We start from the raw sequence: 6,717 nt of genomic DNA, 5'->3' as shown, positions 1-6,717 counted from the left end.
GGTTTTTTGTAGGGTTAATTTAGGGGTTTCATATATTGTGTTAGCTAGCTAATAGAGAAAAGTGTCCTCTCTTATCTCCGTGCTTAGTCGACGCTACATATAGAGAGGACTCGACACGTTAGCTAGCTAGTAAGCAAATGTATAAGATCTCTTACAATACCAGAACATATGAACTCAACTTCCACATGCATAGTGGTATTCTCCGACTTTATTGATGACGTGGTCAAGAAAGAATCCAGCCAATTCATCTTGAATTGCTCGCATGCGATCTTGTGGTAGGACTTCATCCCGCATCTGCCACATCTAATTTGAATAAGGGGGTCAATACATATATATGAATGAAACTGAACAGAAATGATGGTAATAAAATAAACTTGTGAATATTTTTGCTTACGCACTTCATATTATCTTTTAGAGTAGCCTCATCTATTCTTGGCCGTCGCGTTGTAGATGAACTCGCAGACGTAGTATCCACAATAATTATTTCCGGCTTCCTGCCACAAGAACTTTACGATAAATAGAGGTCAATCAAACTGATAATGAAGCATTATAAATGGGCATTGATGAAAGTAGCTAGAATCAACGGGAGATGAGCGGAAATAGCTAGGTAGTAGTATTTACTTTTGGGTAAGTCCATCGCAGCTCCCGCGGCAGTCCCGGAACTTGTGCGGTGAATACTTTCCAAACCCTGCAAGACAAAGAAAACAATTACTTCATATCATGAAATGAACAAAGTTGCCGATATGGTGCGATAATGATTGATTCAACTTACTTCTCGAGCATTTTAGACATGTCTGCATAGTCCTTGGGATCTTTTTGTCTCGAGTCTAAGACGTTTACTAGTCCTTGCTCAAGCTTAATCTCTAGGAGAATATAGTAGAATCTGCGCACGCATGCATAACTCATCACACTACTACAAAAAAGGCTATAGTTAATATGGGCATTAGTGGCGCACCAAGTATGTGGTGCGCCACTGCTATATAGCAGTGGCGCATCATATAGAGGTACACCGTTAGTGTCCATATCACTAATGGCGCACCACACCCATGATGCGCCACTACTAACAATTTTTTTATTTATTTATTTTTTCAAAACTAGTAATGGCGCATCAGGGGACAGTGCGCCATTACTAGTTTTAACCAGTAATGTCGCACCACACCTTCTGTGCGCCACTACTAACAATTTGTTTTTACTTTTTTTTCAAAATTAGTAATGGCGCACCTGGGGACAGCGGTACGTCACTACTAACAATTTTTTTTCAAAACTAGTAATGACGCACCACACACCAGGTGCGCCATTAGTAACCAGGGTTACTAATGGTGCATTCTTAGTGGTGCGCCATTGGTAACCTGGGACTAGCTAGATATTTTGGACAGCCACCTACGACACTCACTTTCCCCACTTCATTCTCTCCACCTCCTCCTCCGAGCTTGGTCTCGGCTGCCTCCTTCTCCTCACCTCATTTGCACCATAGATTCACCCAAATTAAGTGGTTAAATTTCCTTTTTTTGATAGGTAAGTAAGGGGAAAGCTTTCTTTATGTTCTAGATCTACTTTTTTCTCCCTCCAACAACGTGCACATGCATTTTTTATGGCCTAGATCTACATATGTTTGTGGTGTTGCATATGTTTGTGGTCTTTCATATTTTTGTGTTTGGAGGTACCGGTATTTCAAATGCGGTAGTTGCCAATATTTTGCTGGAATGTTGATTCATTTCCGTTTCGGTGAGAATTTGGCACTATGCATTCTTTTTGGTCCTATTTTTAGGCAACGTCATGCCAAATTTTTTTTGGTTCTAAAATATCGTTTTGCTCTACCCCGCAGGCGACCATGGTCTGCATGATGACCGAAGGCATCGTGAATAGGTTTTTGAGCTCCGTGAAGGCCGAGATGCTTCAAAAGAACGAGACGGAGATAAGATGTCCGTGTCGACGATGCAAGCTGAAGAGCCTTATGGACCCGGATTCCGTAAAGGTGCTGGACCACCTGCTCTTGCGTGGTTTCATGGATGGCTATCGGTGGCAAGGTGATGAAGATGATTATAAAGTCGTCCATGGGGGCCGGGCAAGAAATGAGGAAGGGCAGCAAGACAACCGCGGTGAGGGCGGGCGAGAAGATGAAGAATCTCCAGGACATGATCACGAAGTAGATGCAGTACACATACATCATGTAGAAGATGCCAGACATGATGATGAGGAAGATCAAGACGAAGGGCATGATCATGAAGATGAAGAAGTCGGAGCAGACTACGATAGACCATCGATGGGATGGTTGCAGGACCCTCATATTCAAGAGCTGCTTCTCAAGCAGATGACTAACACAAGAGCTGCCGCCTGAGAGAAAGCCAAGCTGGATCAACTGGAGATAGACGCGGTTACTCGATTGTATGAAGGATGCAGGCCCGAGGATACCCCCTGAAAGTAACGCTCATTGCTCAGGAGATGACGATAAAACACAAAACGTCCGACGCATGCTTCGCCAAGAACATGTCATTCTGGCACGAACATCTTCCTAAGGGGAACAAGTGCCCGACCAGTTTCGAGGGGGCGAAGAAAATCGTGTGTCCTATGGATTTACCGCACGTGAAATACTATGTGTGCATGAACAATTGCATTATTTATCGGGACGAGCATGCGGAGTCTACCATATGTCCGGTGTGCAGCGTCACTCAATACAAGAAGAGGAAGAAAGCTCCTCGAAAAGTGGTGTGGTACTTTCCGATCACTCCTTGTCTGCAGCGGTATTTCGCGGACCCTAAGGTAGCAAAGCTCCTGCGTTGGCACACGGATAGGGAGGAGAAGAAGCGAGAAGATGACGGAAATGATCCGGAGATAAATAAAAAAGACAAGATGTTGAGTCACCCTAAGGATGTGAGCCCGTGGCAAGCGTTGAACTTCGAACACCTAGAATTTGGGGACGATCCAAGGAACATCATGCTGGGCGCGAGCACCGATGTAGTCAATCCGTTTGGCAGCCAAAGAAGCACACATAGCACCTGGCCTGTGTTTGTGTGGATATACAATGTTCCCCCCTAGTTGTGCATGAAGAGGAAGTGCATTCACATGAGTATGCTAATTGAAGGGCCGAAACAACCAGGAAACGACATCAATCTGTATCTGGAGCTGCTGAAAGAGGAGCTAGACACGCTGTGGAAAACGCCAGCCAATACGTGGGATGCCGCAAAGAAAGAATATTTCCCTATGAGAGCCGCACTGCTCACGAAGGTGCACGACTATCTCGGTTACGGATATGTCACGGGGCAGGTGGTCCATGGATTTTCTGGATGCGTCAGGTGCATGGATGACACAACGTATCACCAGCTAGATAGAGATTCCGGGTCTTTGAAAACCATGTTCATGGGACATCGAAGGTGGCTTTGCGACACTGACTCATGGAGAAAACGCAAGGATCTGTTCGATGGTGAAACCGAACCCCGAAGACACCTGCGTACGAGTAGCGGCGAGGAAATAGACGAGCTGTTGAAATATTGGAAAGAGTGCCCACCGCCGGGAAAGGCCCAGAGCCGGGAAAGAAGCGAAAGGCGCCAAAGCCGCTGCTGAAGGTATGGAAAACGAGGTTTGCTTTCTGGGACTTGCCGTACTGGAAAATCCTCCGTGTGCCTCACAGCCTTGATGTCATGCATATCACGAAGAACGTGTGCGAGAGTCTGCTTGGTACCCTGCTCAACATGCCAGAGAGGACCAAAGATGGGCCGAAAGCAAGGGCAAACTTGAAATCAATGGGCATCAGGGAGGAGCTTCATGCTAATGATGATGATGATGATGATGAGGCGAAGGACACGGATAGTCGTCGCAAAGGCAAAAAGGCCAAGAAGATCCGAAATGACTGCCCCCCCCCCCGCGTGCTTCACTCTAAGTCAGGAGGAGGTCGATCAGTTTTTCACCTACCTTGTAGGAGTAAAACTTCCTTACGGTTACGCGGAGAAGATAAGCAGATACCTGGACTCAGCGAAGCAGAAGTTCAGCAGGATGAAGTCTCACGACTGTCACGTGCTGATGATGCAGATACTTGTAGTATCAATCCGTGGGATCATGGACGCGCACGTCCGTGAAACGCTATTTGGCCTATGCAACTTTTTCGACGTCATCTCTCGGAAGTCGGTTGGCATGAGGCAACTCAGAATGCTACAGGAAGAAATCGTGGTGATACTATGCAACCTTGAGATGTACTTCCCGCCTGCATTCTTCGACGTTATGGTGCATCTCCCGGTCCATACCGTGGAGGATATCATCCAACTCGGTCCGACGTTCCTGCAAAGCATGATGCCGTTTGAAAGGATGAATGGTGTCATCAAAGGATACGTTCGCAACATGTCACGTCCAGAGGGAAGCATATCCAAGGGCTTTCTGACCGAAGAGTGCATCTCCTACTGCACGAATTATCTTGGCACTGAGAACCCCGTTGGTCTACCCGTCAATAGGCCCCTCGGCAGGCTCGCTGGATGGGGTCACCATGAGGGTCGCCGCGAAATGCATGTCGACTTCAAGGGTCGACTCGCCGACTTTGAAATAGCAAACCTAGTCGCGCTACAACACATAGACGTGGTCGATCCTTGGGTGGTAGATCACCAAACCTTTATTGAGAAGACGTACAATGACTGAGGTCAACAGAGGACGAACGGAGATATAATCAAAGAGCACAACTCATGTTTCACGCGTTGGTTCAAGGAGAAGCTTCTGTCGTACCCTTTACATGAGGATTCTTCCGCGGAAGAAAAACTCATATTCGCCTTGTCACAGGGCGCCGAGTACAACCTGATGACCTATGAGGCGTACGATATCAACGGCTACACATTCTACACCGAGGAAAAGGACATGATGAGCGATGGTTATCAGAACTCCGGGGTAACGATGGAATCCTACACCGGTAACGACAAGGAAAAATACTACGGAAGGATCGAGGAGATCTGGGAGCTGAGCTACGCTGGAGAGAAGGTCCCGATGTTCTGTGTCAGATGGGCCAAGAGCGTCCTAAAAGAAGACCAATATTTCACCACCATGGTTATACCCGAAGCCAAATCCAAGACAGCGGGCGCAAACGTCACCGCGAAAAATGAGCCATGGGTACTGGCTTCCCAAGTGGACCAATGCTTCTTCATTACTGACCCGTCAAAGCCCAGTCGTGTTGTCGTGAGGAGAGGCAAAAGGAAGATCATCGGAATGGATGGAGTCGCCAATGAACAAGACTTCGACAAGTACGGCGACCCGAAGATGGAAAATGACGACGACGATGAAGTACCAGCATACACCACAAGAAGAAGCAAGACCAGCCTACCTAAAGGACGTCCGTTCAAGAGAAGAACTCTATTTGTGAAAAATAATGGCAAGAAGGTTGTGAAAAGATAGCTAAGATCGATTGTATTCAAATTGTAGCCTTCATTTCTCGATTGTATTTCGACATATGGAAATGGGCACTTTTTGAATTTATGAATATGTTTTCAAATTTGATGATATTTTTTCATATTCATAATTTTTTTTTCTAAAAAATTATTAGATGCAACTAAAAATCCAAAAGAAATATTTTCAAATAACAAATTTGATGATATTTTTTCATACTCATAAATGTTTTCATATTCATATTTTTTCATAAATCTTTTCAAATTTGATGATAATTTTTCACATTCATAAATGTTTTCAAATTTGATCGTCATTTTCTAAATAATTATTAGATGCAACTAAAAATCCAAAAAAAAGTTAGTAATGGCGCACCAAGGAAAGGTGTGCCATTGCTATCAAGGGATTTATGGCGCACCCGAAGGAGGTGCTCCATTGATATACAAAATTTTCTTTATGTTTATTCTGGTATTTTATTTTTCACTGTTCCTTTTCCTGCTTAAATTTGCAAACATTGTTTGAAAATGCGAACATTTTTTCTAACTCACAAAAAATATTGAATTTGTTAATATTTTCTGAACTCATGAATATTTTTAAATTTCATGGGCACTTTTTGAATTCATGACTATTTTTTCAAATTTGATGATATTTTTTCATATTCATAAATGGTTTCAACAAAATTATTAGATGCAACTAAAAATCCAAAAAAAATATTTTCAAATAACAAATTTGATGATATTTTTTCATATTCATAAATGTTTTCATATTCATGTTTTTTCTTAAATGTTTTCAAATTTGATGATAATTTTTCACATTCATAAATGTTTTCAAATTTGATCGTCATTTTCTAAAAAAATATTACATGCAACTAAAAGTCCAAAAAAAAGTTAGTAATGGCGCACCAGGGGAAGATGCGCCATTGCTATCACGGTATTTAAGGCGCACCCGTAGAAGGTGTGCCATTTGTATACATATGTTTATGGCGCACCCCTAAAAGGTGCGCCATTGCTAACCCTCCCGCCAGTCCACTTGTTCCCCTCTCCCTGTGGCCTCTCTCCCTTCCTCACCAGATCCACCTCGCCCCTCCTTGAGGCGCCGCCTCCTCGACGCGCCGCCGCCCGCAGCCTCCTCGACGCGCCTCCTCCTCGACGCCCCGCCTTCCCAGAAAGGACACGGGGAAGCAAGAACGTGCCGCCTCCTCGACGCGCCGCCGCCCGCAGCCTCCTCGATGCCGGTGTTCTCCTACGGCAGCCTACCGTTCTCCCACAGGTGATTCCTCCCCTCTCCTCCCCTCCCCCTCCCCCCTAGATTTTCTTGCCTCCTTCCACCATGGCTACCTCCGGCGAGCACGACGCTGCACCG

Source organism: Triticum aestivum, chromosome 4A (assembly GCF_018294505.1).
Source record: "Triticum aestivum cultivar Chinese Spring chromosome 4A, IWGSC CS RefSeq v2.1, whole genome shotgun sequence".
In the NCBI taxonomy this organism is placed as follows: Eukaryota; Viridiplantae; Streptophyta; class Magnoliopsida; order Poales; family Poaceae; genus Triticum; species Triticum aestivum.
Note: the sequence above shows the minus strand (reverse complement) of the source record.